The sequence below is a fragment of the Callithrix jacchus genome, chromosome 14 (genome assembly GCF_049354715.1).
Source record: "Callithrix jacchus isolate 240 chromosome 14, calJac240_pri, whole genome shotgun sequence".
Classification (NCBI taxonomy): Eukaryota; Metazoa; Chordata; class Mammalia; order Primates; family Cebidae; genus Callithrix; species Callithrix jacchus.
This window is the reverse complement of record NC_133515.1, coordinates 37,257,118-37,274,441: the sequence shown is the minus strand read 5'-3', so window position 1 is coordinate 37,274,441 and position 17,324 is coordinate 37,257,118.

Here is a 17,324-nt window from a genome sequence, read left to right as displayed (position 1 = left end):
TTCTGGCACAGTTTAGTACTTGATTTTCATTTTGCTTGCATTTACGATTGTATGGGTTGCACTTTGTGTGTTGCAAGTCCAGATGAAGTGAGATAGATGATGCTTAGCTATAGTTCAGTTATCCTTAGCTAGATCAGATTATATGAACAGAAGAAGAAGAGAGGGTGATTGGACTACAGATGGTGGCTGTCCTGACATAGAGCTTCACCTCTGTGTTCAGTGATTACATTTCTGTGATTGTTGTGGCTGTCTGAGGTGAGTTAGCTAGTCGAGTGCTCACAATTTTCTAACTGAAATGAAAGTACATGTTAGGAGCCGGCATCAGCAGTGCCTCTACATTTTCTACTTCTGCTTTTTGGGAAAAGTATAGCCAGGAGTAAGTATCAAGGATGGATCTTGACCTCATATTGTTTTGGGTATCTGTAACTAACTCCTTCTAGATGTGCTCATATGATTTAGGTTTTTAAATATATACATAATTTTCTTTTTTTTTAAATTAAAAAAAAATTTTTTTTGAGTTAGGGTCTTACTCTGTCACCCAGACTAGAGTGCAGTGGTGTGATCATGGCTCACTGCAGTCTTGACTTCCCTGGCTCAGGTAATCCTCCCACCTCAGCCTCCAGAGTAGCTGGGACCACAAACACACACCACCACACCCAGATAATTTTTGTATTTTTTGTAGAGACAAGGTTTCACCCATGTTGCCCAAGCTGGTCTCTAGCTCCTGGGCTCAAGCGAGCTACCCACCTCAGCCTCCCAAGGTGTTGAGATCACAGGTGTGAGCCACTGCACGCAGCCAATATATACTTTTAATTTGAATAATGTTGTTTACAAAAATTTTAAGACTAGTAGTAGGCAGTTCTTGCATACTCTTCACATAGCTTCTCCTAATGTTAACATTGTACATAACCATAGTACATTCAACACAGCCAAAACATTGACATTGGTATGATTCAGACTTTGTTTGGATTTTATTGTTTTTTCTACTGATGCCCTTTTTATTTCCCAGGATCCAATTTGTAATATAACATTTCATTTAGATACACTGTTGATCCTCAAACAATGGGGGAATTAGGGGCGTTGACTATCTGCTGAGTAAAAAATGTGTGCAAAACTTTTGACTTTTCATAAACTTAACTATTAGTAGCCCACTGTTGACTGGAAGCCTTACCAATAACATAAATAGTCAATAAACACATGTTTTGTGTTATATATGCTATATCCTGTATTCTTACAATATAGTAAGTTAGAGAAAAGGAAATGTCATTAGGAAAATCATAAGGAAGAGAAAATATATTTACTATTCATTAAGCAGAAGTGGATTATTATCAAGGTCTTTATCTTCATTGTCTTCACGTTGAGTAGACAGAGGAAGGGGAGAAAGAGGAAGGGTTGGATTTGCTGCCTCACAGGTGGCAGAGACTGAAGAAAATGTATGTATAAATGGACTCACACAGTTCAAAGTTATGTTACTCAAGGGTCAATTGTAATTGAGTTTGACTACCAGAAAAGGTCACCAAACATTTTCTCTTTTCGTTATTTTATGAAAGTCACTTGAGCTTGATTTTCAAGCTGATGTCTTCTTTTGAAGTAAATTGTGGTTTCACTGTTTCTTCTCTTAGTCTCTTTTTATGTTTGTTTATTTTTATAGAAATTTTCTAAAGTTTCTTGGGAACGTATGGGCCTTTCTCTATTTTCCAAGGATAATACAGATTATTTTCTTTTTCTATTCTTCTTTTTAAAAAATGGTCTTTCTTTGGGGACATTAAACTCAGAGGCTTACATAATTATCTTTAGCCAGAGGAACTAAAAGTGTCTTTCAAATCCATTTTCATTTGTGACTACCAAATTAGCAATTTTGTAATATATGAAATGAATTATGTATGCTGGAATCTGGAATGGAATCACTAGATAACTTATTTCTTTTTATATTCAAATGATCTAAGCTCAAACAGAAAGTTATTTTAACAGAAGAGCCCATACTGCTGCAAAGCCCATTCCGAAGGAGGAATTCTGAGGCTTCAAATCTAAGTCCACATTTATTTGCTCAAATCTTCCAAGAGCCTGTCTCTCAGGACACATATTTTTAATATTTCATCAAAATTCATCTTTTCATTTATTATGTTGTAAAGTTCATTAATCCCTTTAAAATCTGATGCAAGTGTCTTTCTCTAACATGCATGTGGTTAAGTCATTGTAGTACATTTCTTATGGTTGCTGTGAGTCATGGAGTTGAAGCAGATACATGTTTCACTTTGTGTTGCTTTTTATTATGTTTTCAGATGGGTGCCTAGTGTGGTCATTAACTTCCTCACACACTCTCAGAAGATAAAGTGTCCATCTTTAAATTTGGTATGCTTATTCTATCACATACATCTGAAGAGAAACCTAGCAGAAACATGTGCAGGCACAGAACGCTTTAATTGTTTGGGTTAGTCCCATTCTATGTGAGTTCACTTACTATCATCATTCTACTGTACTGGTTAAGGGGTTGGATTTAGGATCAGCATTGTTCCCATTTTGTGTTTCCTCATTCTCTCTGGGAATATGCACTCTGACTTGCTACAACCTTTTAGACAATATCTCTTTATATTGAAGTCCATTAAATTGTAAACACATTAGATTACCCAATATATTCTTGCCTTCAGGAAAGACTAATGTGTTTTCAAATGAGAATTAATGTATAAATGAATCCTAGGTTATATCCTGAACAGAGGTGGGCTGTCAGGAGATTATGAATTAATTTTTAATAAACCTTGCAAAGTGTCTCAGCACTGAGTCAATTGGTGTTCGTGTTCATGCAGCAACCAGCAAACACAGTAGCACAAGCAGTCCACAAAAATAAAATGAAAAACCCAAACACTCAGCCTTACCCAAAGAAGCACAAAGGTTCCAAAACCACAAAGAATACCAGAAATATCCTAGAGGAAAAGATAAGCTTTGGAGAATTGCCAATATCCTGCTCTCATTCTACTTTCAGATAGGTCAAGACTTGTATTGCTTTTGCATCCTATTTTTTTTTTCTTTATCTAACAGGTGGCATCTCTTACCCCTCTGCCACCAGATGTTCTGTTACTGAACATCCCCATTTCCTCTGGAAGTCTTATTACAGGATCTTTTAACATTCTCTATTTTATTGTTTTAAAAGAAAAACTGGATTTGTTAGACCCAGTATATTCCTGGACATAGTATTTTTCCCTATGTTTTGGGATTATTACTTTCTTTTCCAGGATTTCGGGTCCTTTGAAAAAAGAATCCTGCAAAGGTTAAAATCTGTATCTCAGAAACACACAGACAAGTTTTCCTTTGTGTAAGATTTTAGTAAGTAGAATGGGCCATAAAGAGTCACAGCCAGAGACTACACAAGGGATTTTCTGAAATGGTTCCTCTTTCGAATTAAACAAGAGTTCATGTCAGATCAATGATAGATGAATTGTTTGTGGATATTGAATGTTTGCAGATAAATTTCTAACATGACTTCAGTTTTTTAGTGGATTTTGGGAAAGATACCCTTATCTCAATTTAGCACTCATAAATATTTTGAAAGATAAATGGTAAATATAAAATATAACTTTGGTACATTAAAGAGGACGGCAAATTCTTTGCTACATACACTTATATTAAAAAGTGGAATCAACTTCTCTTCCTCTTGAATCTGGGCTGAACTTTGATTGATTAATAGGACATGATGGAAAGGCTATTCTGGGACTTTTGAGGCTGAGTTCCAGGCTCCAGAAACATGAGTGAAAAAGCCAGACTGGAAGGGGATCCTCCAGCCCCAGTTGCCCTAATGGATGTCATATGAATTGGAGATCTTCTACCCATTAAGTGCCACTTCTAAATTCCTTAGCCACAAAACTGTGACCAAAATAAAATGGTTGTTATAAGCCACTACTAGTTTGTAATAGAAGAGCCCATACTGCTGCAAAGTATTATTATCGACAGACAATAAATGGAAACTGTAACCAATAAAATATAAAAAGAAATGCATAGATATTGAATACACTGAACCAATCAGAATAAGTTCATAGTTTGTAGAAACTCATTTTTTTTAACCCTATCACACACATCACTAAGGATCAAAGCACGAAATTTAGTTAGTTAAAACCCAGATTGGAAATCCTTGTCCTTCAGAGAAGATCACAGGTGCAGCTGCAATCTTGACCGGAAAAACTGAGCCAGTATATCTATAGGTGAGGCTTACACTCACATTACATTCAGATGTCACCCAAAATTGCAGTAAAGAATTCCTAGGGAAGCCTGACATAATCTCAGATATATTGGTTGAGTGTAATCAAACACCAAAATTGCAACCTGACTATTATTATGCCTTTCTTTATCAAATCCATTGCCATTTATGTGCATGTAGTCATATAGGTAGCATCCTATGCTGAAATTCCAAGCCTTAGATTCAAAAGGGCTGTATGCCTTCCTTTAAGAGTATATATTTACCAATAAAAATTTTGTACTTTGTAAATGAACATCAACAAAGAAATCCCTTAAAAAGGCATAAGAGGGGAATGGTTTAAATATTACACTATTCAAAACTCCAAATTTAATTGCATTATTTCTTCTATTGTTTTATACTTTTTGCTATAACATAGAGCAGAGCCAATTTGAAACAGTCACTGAAAACGTATGTAGCAATTAGTATTCAATTTTCAATATGCAGTGCTGCTTTACTGCACTTTAAAGGAGCATAATCCTCCCTGTGACTTCTTGAAAGCATTTAACAGCTGCCTTGACTGGCTGGGAAAGAAACACCCACTTACTGGGCAAACAGGTCAAAAAAAGGAGATTGCTATTTGTTTGCTCTACTCTAAGCATGAAGAAAATATCAGGAAATAGCTAGATCTCAAACCACCTATTATGCTTTGACAATTTACTTTAGTTATGACTTTGAAAAATTTAGATTCCCAATTCCCCTTACCCAATTTAGATCTCTGCTAGCAGAAATTCCAGCCATTCTACAGCAGTCATCCATCTCAGCCCTCACGTTCTAGTGGTTGAAGGATTTACGTCAGTTGGAGATTCTGCTCCTCTTTTGACATTTGTCAGAAGGCTGTTTATTTCCTTCTGAGTAAGTAAGAAAAAACTCACTTATACAACAAGATAATTATGGATTAAATTATAAACATTTAAATGTCTTCAGATATTGTTTGGGGGGGAGAAATGTGTGTTAGAATTGATAGTAGAACAAGGCATATTCTGAATGATAATCATGGTCATGCTTTGAGAAACCACTGTGTGTGTGTGTGTGTGTGTGTGTGTGTGTGTGTGTATTTGTGTGTGGGTGTGTGAATTCGTTTCAGTTTTCTATTGCTGCATAACAAACCAGCCTTAAAACTTACTGGAGTAAAACAGTAATTTTATTATGCTCATTAATTTGTTGATCAGAAATTTGGGCAGCTTACAAGAGAGATGGCTTGTCTCTGCTCCAAAATTGGGTAAAGATAGCTAAAGGTAGCTCAAGCTACCTCATGCAGCTGGAGGTAGCTGAGACAGCTCAATAAAGGCCATATGAGCAGGCCTCAATTCTCTCCCTCATAACTGATGGGATGGAATGTCCAAGATGGTATCCTCACCCATGTATCTGACACCCATGCTAGGATATCTGGCATCACTCTATCTCCATATGTCTTCTCTATGTGGCTACTTGGACTTCCCTGTAGTATGAGAGCCATAGAATGGCTGGAACTTTCATGCAACTATTGGCTCTTCTGAGAGCAAGCATTTAGAGAACCCAAACAGAAGCTGCAAGACTTTTAATGACCTTGTCTTGGAAGTCTCAAAACATCATTTTTGCCGCATTCTATTGGTCAAGCAAGTAACTAAGGCCAGCCAGATTTAAGGAGGAGGGGGAGAATTTGATTGTGCTTCTATGAGAGAAGTAGCAAACAAGTTGTGGCCATTTTAAATCTGCCATGATGGATACATTGAAGAAGCAGGTTCAGCTGCATTGGGAAAGCAAGCATCACAATGTGGGGTAACTGTAGAAGAGTGTGCAGTGGGGATGACCCAGTTTATCTCTCTTTGGCTCCCAGATCAGAGTTGGAGGCATGCCTCAGATACTGTAGCAAGAGGACATAGAAGTCATCAGACTCAGTGGGATTCACAGGTATAATAACCTGATGAGGTAGCAACACAAAAACAGAATAAACTCGTGGATGGAGCTGGCCCCTCAGGTTCACTAGGCTTATTGACATAAGGCTAGGAAACTTTGGAAAAAGAAAGAAAAAAATTTACATTTTAGCAAGTTTGAATTCAGAGATTTAAAACATATTTTAAAAACACAGCTGAGGGTATTTGGTAAACCAAGTTGGCAAAGGAAGATAGATGGTTGTCATCATCTTCCAAAGTCCTTGTGCCTGTGTCATTTGTTCACATATCTGATTACTAGCCAGGAACCTGTATTTTCCTGAATATTGGACTTCTAATAGCAATTTATATTGAGTCACCAAGTTTTCTTTTTTGCCAGATCTTTAGTAAAACATATGGAATTGGAAAAGCATATAGAAAAGAGCACATCTAACACTGCATCTGTATATATTTGTATGTATGTATGTTTGTGTGTTGTAGGAATACACAAATATTTGAGACATTAATGCCAATACCAATGTAGATACAGAATAAAAATTTCTGGAAGTTTTTACAAAATTCTCACTTTTCTTTAAACCTTTTCCACAAGCAATATATTATTGTAAGAATTAAAATAATGTAGATTCCTGGTTAGGACCCCCCAGTTCCCAAATCCCTAGGTTTGTTATGAATACTTCCAGACATTTTTTGTTTTACCCAATCACTGCTTCTATTATTGAAGGAGATATCTAAATTTGTAAGCAAAGAAGCCATTGAAATAACTCCCAAACACAGATTTTTGTATTTGGCTAAACACAATCATAAAATTTCATTTGTAGTCTTCTTTTCACAAGACAGAATCTTCATCCTCAATATTCTAACCCCAATTTAAAGAATAAAATTAAATTTTATGAATATTTAGAGAAAATTTTATATTTGCAGTGTCCTTGATATTAGTAATTCTCTGAAAATTTAGCTTTTACTTTGCCTTCTTTTTACATGGGTGGTATATAATTTGTTATAGTTTTCGTCTTCCCTCAGGTCCAGAGACACATTCCTTCCTAAGATGGGTGGGTGAGAGGTACTCAGTGGTAATCCTAAAGCAATCAAAAGGAGAGTCAGAGTTCTACAAAGAAGTAAGGATACAGAATATTTTTGCTGCTCAATTTTGTAAATTTTATGAGTCAGGTTCAAATCTTTAAACTGTATACATGTATTTTTTCTAATGTGATGTTGTTCAATTTCACAGTAATTGACAACACCATTTCTTTGTGGTTAATCCCTTATGTTCAACCACTGTCTTCCACAAGGCGTTAGGTCTCTATGGCAACCCACAAGCTCCCACTGTGAGAACTGTATCTCACCCACTATGGCCAGAGGATCATTTCGTTCCACGTGGCTTCAGAAAATTTGCTCATACAATTTCCTTCACCCCTTGGTCTATGAAGATCCTCCACTCATGCCGAGCCTCTTACCCATGGACCTTGCTGGGACTTAACATTTTTTTTTGTTTTTCTATAAAGAGATAAGGAAAAACCTCACTCAGTCTCAAAGCCATTTCAAAGTGTTTTTCTAACTCTATTTTTGTTTGCAGATTTACATTCTATGTTCTTCTATTACCTATACTAAGTCAAATGGATTGAATTTAGTTACTTTCTCATAGATCACTCTTCCAGGGGAGGGGGTTTTAGGATGCTTCTATCCTTTTCTTTTTGCCAGGTTGTTAGTTTTCAGAAGTGACTACTGGACTCAACTATTTGTATAGTTGGTAATAATTAAAATAGAAAGGTATATAAATATAGTCCTGAGGAGAAATCACCTTACCCAATTCCTAAGTCCACATTTATCATGGTGATTCCCCCAAGACTCCAGTTTCTGTAATGTTTACATAGTATTTCTGTACCTTTAACCACATTCAGTTACATATTAATTGTTCAGCAAATGTGGTGGATCATTTTAACATTGCTTGCTATGTAATATCTTAGTAGAACATTTTCTTGAATTAAATCTATTGTCTCTGGAGCAAAATGTAAATTTTCCCTACTACCTATGTTGGGGTTAGCAGCTGCCTGCACAGTGCCAATTTCAACCTATAAACTCATGCTCTTATAATAGCCTTAGTATATAGAACTAACACATTCTATAACGATTTGTGTCTATTGGCTTAAGAGATACCAGAAACAATTTTAGAGTTTGTAGGTTGCCTAAGAATACCCTAAAGATGCTGCAACCTTATGGGAGTGTGGGGATGTTTTTAAGGAGTTAATATGTATAAGAGCTAAGAACTCCTAAAACATAATGGGAACTAAAGAGATATTAACTACTACTATTATTATTATTGTCCCAGCGATATCAGATTCTCTGATTGGTGCCAAAGGTGGTGGTTAGTTTTTCTCATCCTTCCGTGTAGCCGTTCATTTTTTATTTTTGGTATGCAAATACTGAAACATGTTTCTCAACGGGAGCCAAAACTCATCAAGTATACACAGACTTAGAATCAAATTTGCACTCCATCCCTTTGTCAGAACTGACAGTATGAGAATACATTAAAAACGTGGAGAATAACATAATGGTATGAATAAACTGTTAATTATTAAACAATATTTCCATCTGGAAAGGTACACAGGAAAAAGAGAAAAAAATTAAATATCACTTTGTATTCAGTGAGCTTCTTAAGAACTCCCTCATACTGAATTTCCTTATGCATTTGACAGCAAAACAGAGATTAAATATTCACTGAATTGAAGACAAATATTAGAGCTGCCAAATGAAATTTAATGGCATATTTGTGAATATGTTTAAATTAGTAAACCTTGATTCAGAAATATTTTGTGGGTATGCCATTGGAGGACTTTGAGAATGACAAGCTCAAAATTTATTTGAAAAGTTTAGATAACTGAAATTGGACATCTTAACTCCCTAATAATGTGTCAGACATCATATATATACATACACACATATATAATGGAACACATATGATGTATGCATAGTAGGTGCTACAAAAAATTACATGTACACAAATATAGGGTTGGTGCCCAATTTCCTTTCTTGAAGGCTTTAAAAAGTTTTCTATTTATCAGGCAAAATCCCGGAAATGTTACATAATGAGTCCTGGACAAGCTCTCAGCTGTTTACAGCAGTAAGCACTGCTATAAATGACATCTCTAAAGCAATTCTGAATCCTGTGGCTCAAAGGGCAGAGAGCCCTGGAACATTTTCCAAACTTGAAGCTGGGTATTGCTTCACAAGGTACGCCTTCCTAATGAGAGTATTCAACCTAAGCTTTTATGAAAATTGTTCCAATTAATAGTCTCATATGATGGATATGGGATTGTGGTTATGAATTTCCATTTCAGTTCACTTTGTGCAAGAGCAATCATCCTTAAAGGCTCATAATTTCTTTTAATTGGATATTTCATTACCAGGCAAGGGTACAGAGAGCAAAACTAATTTTCCTTGCCTTTTATTTAGCCCACTTTATTTTGGAGTAAGTGCTTGTGATATAGGCCTAAGAAGCAATCATTATTCCTGCTTCTGAAATTAATTTGCTGAACAATGGATTACAAATTATTTTGCATTCTACGCCTCAGTTTCTCTTTTTGCAAAAGGGACTGTAGAGAGTTAAACTTCAAAAGTAAAAAATGGTACATTAAAGTGAGCAAACTCTTCCCCATTTAGGTTCTAAATATATTGCTATTCTCATTAAGAAAACCGACGCACACTTTACTTCCTTTATTTCCCTTTCATGTTCAGGGCTGCCTGCAATTTTCTCAGAAAAGTTTACGATGGTGGAAAAAGTAGATGATTAGGATTAGATGATGTTCAAATTAGTACTGGTTGTATCATTTACTTGGCCACACAACCTTGGCAACATCATGGAACTGTTTTAAGACTTGATTTCCTCATTTGCTCTCATGCCCTGTTGTTTCTCACCACACTTCAGGGAGTTGCTGTTTATTATTTGCTACACCACCAAAGCAGCATACCATCCCTGACAACATGTCCTTCAGGAGAAATTAGACTAACTCTGCCAGGTGTCATATCAGTGCTTACCTTGGTCATTCACTGCCAGGACCCAGGCCAATTCAGTCATCCATAATCATTCTGAACCTCATCCTTATGATGTTCTTTACCTTCCTCTGTCTCTCCACTCCGTACTCCTAAATCTCTCCTCTACTCTCTATGATTCGCAAAATCTCTCATCCTTTAATTCAGCCATTTTCTACTATGTATCCGAACTCTCCTGAATTCACTTTTCTCCTTGCTCAGATCAAATTCCACTATTAGAATTACTCTCTTGCAACTAATCATAGGTCTATTGTATCCTTTTCCTTCTATTTCTTGGGAAAAACTCAAACCTTAGGTAAATATTACTCTCTATATATGTATTCTTCATGTCAGCACTTGTGCAAGTTAAACATTGCTGGGGAAAAAAATCATGTGGTTAAGGCTTCACTCTAATCATCTAAATTCTCAATGAATTTAGATATCTATCTGCTAAAAGCTCCAAAACCTATTTTGTACTCTCACATTCAACTGGATACCTTGCGTCAAACTTGTTGGACAAAATAGAAGTCATAAGAAGCAACTTTCGTATTTTCTGACTAGAAACCCTATAAACCTTCATAAATTTACTTTTGTCTTTTCCTTACCCTCTTATTTAAAGTCCATTCTTCTTCTTTTCTCTGTGGGATCATTCTAATGTTTTTTTTTTTAATTGCTAAATTCAACAGACATGTTTCTTTCCTCATTTTGCTCCATCTTTTCTAGAATTCACAGAAGTTAACCATATTTTCATGGGTTCATTCTCTTCTCTTGGCTTTGGTTATGACTCTTCCTTATGATTTTCCTTCCATTTCACTGACTATTTTTTCCAGGCTCCTTTGTTAGCTCATCTTTTCTCACTGTTCTCCATATGTGAGAATGGTTTGGAGTTCCATCCTTGTCCCTTTTCTTACAGTGATATTTTCTCACTAGGTGATTTTTCCCCTTTCTTGCGTTTGTTTGCCATATTTGTGTTGATAAATTCAAAATTATCAGCAGAAATTTTAGGTTTACAGAGTCAGCTTTCTGCTTTTTGTCTTAACTTGAATGTGTTAGAGATATCCTTAATGTAACAGGAACATTAAACTCTAAAGTAAATCAGGAAAACTAAACCCTTGTCTCTCACCTTCAACAGTACTGTAACTTTGTAACTTCTCCTCTTAATAAATATCATTTTCTCCATTATGCAGATTAAAACCTAAGTACCAAGTGTATGAATGTAAGCCTTCAGTTAATCCATGTCAATCTCTTGCTGAAGAATTTCCATTGGCTTCCATTGCACTGAGATTAAACCCAAACTATTTAACACGGCCAATTAATGGATCAACACTATTTAGCTCTCCCACTGAATGTCACACCATTGTCTTCCCAGCACCAGCAATGCTCCAGGAATGCTGATCTTGTTTGCTTCCTTGATCGTGCATGCAAATTCTTTCCTACCTCAAGACCCTGTCATGTTTCGTTGGCTTGGAATTTCTTCTATCACTTATTTTGTAATTCATTTTTACTTTTCCTTTAGATTTCAGCTTAAGCAAATCACCTCAGAAGGGTGTTTCTAGCTGCCATATCTGAAATAAAATGTACTTTCCATCCCAATCTCATTATTCTCTGTCTCAGAGGTTGTTTTATAGTGATTTATTGGCCCCTTAACCTATTTTGCATTTCATTTCCCCTCTAGTATCTAAGATTCCTGTGGCAAAAACATTTTGTCTTGTTACTATTTCCTCCTTGGTGCCTGGCTTATTTCCTGGAGTATACTAGTTACTCTATAAATATTCACTAATGAATGAATTAAATAATAAATGAGGAAAGAAGCCTATACAAAGTGAATGTGAGGGTCAAATAAAATTATATAGGTCAATCACCTTGGAAAATATTAAGGTGTTAAAGCAAGGGATTTTTACTCCATTTTTTTTCTTTAGTGTGTGATAAACCTAAGACTATTTCAATCCTCCTATCTTCCATGCCACCTTTCTGCCCTCATTCATAAATCTTTCTATCTCATACAAGAAGCCTGCACAGACCAGGTGGGTTGAGAGAAAATTCTCACCTCCCTCACATATTTATGCTTAGCAACTGTCTTTCCCATATGTCCAATTATGTCTACATGATAAGAAAAGTAAAAATTATGTGAAAAAAACCAAAAACCTTAATTAACTCTAAAGGATGAATGTTGATATTTTTTTCTTTGTGTATATATGTCAGTGCAAGTGTGCTGTACAAGAGTTTGCAACATGGAATTGGGTTAGTGTTGAGCTTGATGACCTTAAAGGCTTCATTCACTGTGTGATGTTGATTCTTTAAGGATTATGTGGGTTGCAGGCTTAGACACAAGACAGACTTAAATGTTCAATGATGGAAGGTTTTTCTTCTTGTTTATAGGTTATCTTCAACCAGCATATCCTGCCTGTGGCATCATTCAGTTTATGTGTTGGTTAAAATTATTTTATCATTTTCCCCTTTCGTATGGAATAAATTGTTTTACCATTGGCATACCACACACAAGCTGCCTTGTAGGCTAGATCTTAACGATTCAGCTATTTCTTTTCTTTTTTCTTCTTTTAAAACCTCTGTCCCACCCTTTCCAAACTACTCTGGGGACTTTGCAAAATTATGGCTACTGACTATAAACCTCATGTTCTCTCATTCTCTACCGCTTTGTTCATTTCATGGCTTTTTCCTAAAAGCTCTTAACCCTTTTGTCTTTTTACTCTAGAAAGAATCCATCCATTTTTCAAAAATCAGCACAAATTTGATCTCCTCTATGAAGATTTATTTAACCTCTCTAGAAAGAGTTAGGCACCCCTCTCTTGAGTTGTCATGTCTTAAGGATATTCTTTAGAAATATCCATACCCAAGGGATAGCAGAGGGTGGAGCACGAGGGGAGGGATAACATTAGGAGAAATACCTAATGTAGACGATGGGGTGATGGATGTGGAAAAACCCCCATGGCACATATATACCTATGTAACAAACCTGCACATTCTGCATATGTACTCCAGAATTTAAAGTATAATAATAATAAATAAATATCTATATCCATAGTCATATTTATATTTGTCACTCACATCCTATTCTATGTGAATTATACTCTCTGGAGTACAGAATGCACAGTCTTGTTAGAAAAATATGATGATTCTACATGTCAATTTATGTTTCTTAATATATTTCATTTCTATCCTTACATCACAGCCTTTTATCTTAAATACAATTTTGGACATTTGAGTACATACTTGATTACATTTTGGTTTGATTACACCCTCTGTACATACTACTTTGCTTATTATTGTAAGGATCTCTACCATTTCACTTGCCTCCATTTAAGTGTGGTGGGATATTTAAAGCAATATACCTGACATATCTACCCATTTATGCTTCTATCTCCCAGTTGGTTATTAATTTGGGAGTAGAAGACAACTGTTATTTATATGTCCTCTCAAATCTCAGGACTAATCTATAAAGCTCAGTTTTGCTTTGAAACGCAGACATTATTTTTATTTTCTTTCTTATAATTTCAACTTTTATTTTAAATTTAGTCAGAATAGTAGCCATTCTGACTGGTGTAAGATAATATCTCATTGTGATTTTAATTTGCATTTTTCTGATTAGTCTTCATGACCTTTTTTTCATGGTTGTTTCTCATGTTTTTTGGTTACTTGTATGCTTTATTTTGAGAAGTATCTCTTCATGTTTTTAGTTTGTTTTTTAATGGGGCTATTTGTTTTTTGCTTGTTAATTTATGTTCTTTATAGATCCTGGATATTAGTCTATTGTCAGATGCAAAGATTATGAATATTTTCTCTTATTCTGTAGGTTGTCTGTTTACTCTATTGATAGTTTCTTTTGCTGTGGAGAAGCTTTTTTACTTAATTAGGTCTAACTTGTCAATGTTTATGTTGTGGCAATTGCTTTTGGTGACTTAGTCATACATTGTTTTCCAAGGCCAATGTCCAGAATGGTGTTTCCTAGGTTTTCTTCTAGGACTTTTAAAATTTGAGGTCTTACATTTAAATCTTTAATACATCTTGAATTAATTTTTGTATATGGTGAAAGGTAGGAGTCCATTTTCTTTCTTTGTCTTTTTTTTTGAGACAGAGTTTCGCTCTTGTTACTCAGGCTGGAGTGCAATGGCGCGATCTTGGCTCACCCACAACCTCCACCTCCTGGGTTCAAGCAATTCTCCTGTCTTAGCCTCCTGAGTAGCTGGGACTACATGCGCATACCACCATGCCCAGCTAATTTTTGTATTTTTAGTAGAGATGGTGTTTCACCTTGTTGACCAGGATGGTCTCGATCTCTTGACCTCATGATCCACCCGCCTCAGCCTCCCAAAGTGCTGGGATTATAGGCGTGAGCCACCACGCCCAGCCTATGGAGTCCACTTTCATATTTCTGCATATGGCTAGCCCACTAACCCAGCATCACTTATTGAATAGGAATCCTTTTCCCCATTGCTTATTTTTGTTGACTTTGTCAAAGATCACATGATTGTAGAGCTTCAGTTTATTTTTGGGTTCTCTAACCTGTTCCTTTGGTCTGTATATCTGTTGTTGTATCAGTACCATGCTGTTTTTTGTTACTGTAGCTTTATGCTATAGTTTTAAGTAAGGTAATGTGATGCCTCTGGCTTTGCTCTTTTTGCTTAGGATTATTTTGGCAATTAGAGCTCATTTTTGGTTCCATAGGAATTTTAGACTAGTTTTTTCTAATTCTGTAAAAAATGATGCTGGTAGTTTGATAGGAGTAGTGTTGAATCTGTAGATGGCTTTGGGCAATATGGCCATTTTAATGATACTGATTCTTTTGGTCCATGAGCATGAAATATTTTGCCTTTGTTTATGTCATCTATGATTTCTTTCAGTGGTGTTTGTGGTTCTTCTTGTAGAGGTATTTTAACTCCATTGTTTGATATATTTCTAGGGTTTTGTTGTTGTTGTTGTTTTGGTGTGACTATTATAAATGCGATTACATTCTTGATTTGGCTTTCAGCTAGAATATTATTGGTGTATAGAAATGCTACTGATTTTTGCACAGGATTTTGTATCCTGAAACTTTACTGGAATCGTTTATCTCTTCCAGGATCCTTCAAAGGAGTCTTTAGGGTTTTCTTTGTATAGAATTATATCATCAGTGAAGAGAGATTGACACAAACTGCTTTAATGGTCAAAGGCTCATGAATAAAATTCAGGGCAGCCAGAGTTAAAATGTGGCAATTTTGCTAATAAAAATGTTTGATTTTTGCCTGTTATAAGCTCTCAAATCATTTTAGTTTCAGGTTAGTCTGCAGTGGTCTAATTTTGTTGCTTTTTCTTACTGAAATGTCATCTATAATTTAAAGCAATAAGCAAAGATTTAAAATAGAATGAAGTAAATCTACATCTTGTGATTGAGATTTGAGGAGCATTTGTAGTTTATTAAAAATTATGTCACTCTATTTAAAAGCCACAGGGTCCCTCTATAAATTCAGAAATCAGTACTTTCTTGTTTTTGCTCATTTGAAAATCCTATTTAATGATAATTGCTCTTCTGTTGGGTTTTGGTTATTAAAATCTAAGAGGGACAAATACTTCCCTTAAGAAATTTGTCTGCATTTAGCACTGCTGGTTGGCTAGAGGTTAATGTTTATGAAGCCAAAATCACAGGTTTGATGTGAATATCCACCAGAACCTTTGCTCTAGTATACGGCCTCAATTACACTTTTAACCCCAGAAAGTTGACTTATGATTATGGAACAATTACCTCAATAAACCCTTAGATGGGATCAGAATATAAGGATGAAAGATCCACTGTCACTAACATAAAAACAACTTATGGTTTACTTTATTTATCAGAAGATTAGGTGAGCTTCACCAACCCCATAGAATTAAATATAGTTTTTATGTTGACAGTGCTCTACTTTACATTTCCTCTCTTGACTCCAATTTCAACCCATATAGCTGTTTTTATCTTCATTGGAGATCTTGTTAGCATTTTATGTTTATAATGACCAACAAACAAAAGAAATGAAACTACCAAATTAAAAATGAAAAACCCTCCTACTTTTCCTTCCTGCCAAACTTATTTTTCCTCAAGGTTTCTCCATTTCAGTGAAGGACACCAGCATCTACCCAGTTGTGCAAGCTCTAAACCTAAGAGTCATTTTCATTTTCTCTCTACTCTCATCCCTCAATCTATATGATATGGTTTGGTTCTTTGTCCCCACCCAAACTCATCTCGAATTGAAATCCCCATGTGTCAAGGGAGGGATCAGTGAGAGGTGTCTGGATAATGGGACTGTATTTCCCTTTTGCTGTTCTCATGATACTGAGTGAGTTCTCATGAGATCTCATTGTTTGATAAATGTCTGGTGCTTCCCCCTTTTCTCTTTGTCTCCCGCCACCACATAAGACATGTCTTGCTTCTCCTTTGTCTTCCACTATGATTGTAAGTTTCCTGAGGCCTCCTTAGTCATGTGGAACTGTGAGTCAATTAAACATCTTTTGCTTAATTACCCAGCCTCAGGTAGTATCTTCAACATTACCTAGCCTCATATAGTATCTTTATAGTAGCGTGAAAATGGACTAATACAGATAGTTGATACTGGGATAGTGGGGCAGTGCTATAAAGATACCTCAAAATGTGGAAGTGACTTTGGAACTGCGTAATAGGCAGAGGTTAAAACAGTTTGGAGGTGTTAGAAGAAGACAGGAAGATGTGGGAAAGTTTGGAGCTTCCTAAGACTTGTTGAATAGTTTTGACCAAAATCCTGATAATGATATGGACAATGAAGTCCAGTCTGAGGTGGTCTCAGATGAAGATGAGGAACTTATTGGGAATTGGAACAAAGGTAACTCTTGCTATGCTTTAGCAAAGAACCTGGCAGCATTTTACCCTGCCCTAGAAAGCTGTGGAACTTTGAACTTGAGAGAGATAATTTAGGGTATCTGGCAGAATAAATTTGTGGCCAGCAAAACTTTCAAGAGATAACCTGGCTTTTCCTGAAAATGTTCAGTTATATGCTTTCACAAAGAGATGGTTTGAAATTGGAACTTAGGTATATAAGAGAAGCAGAGCATAAAGTTTTGGAAAATTTGCACCCTGACCATGTGGTAATACAAGAATGTTAATAGCCAAGACAATGGGGAAAATGTCTCCAGGGCATGTCATATCAGAGACCTTCATGGAAGCCCCTCCCATCACAGGCCTGGAGGCTTAGGATAGA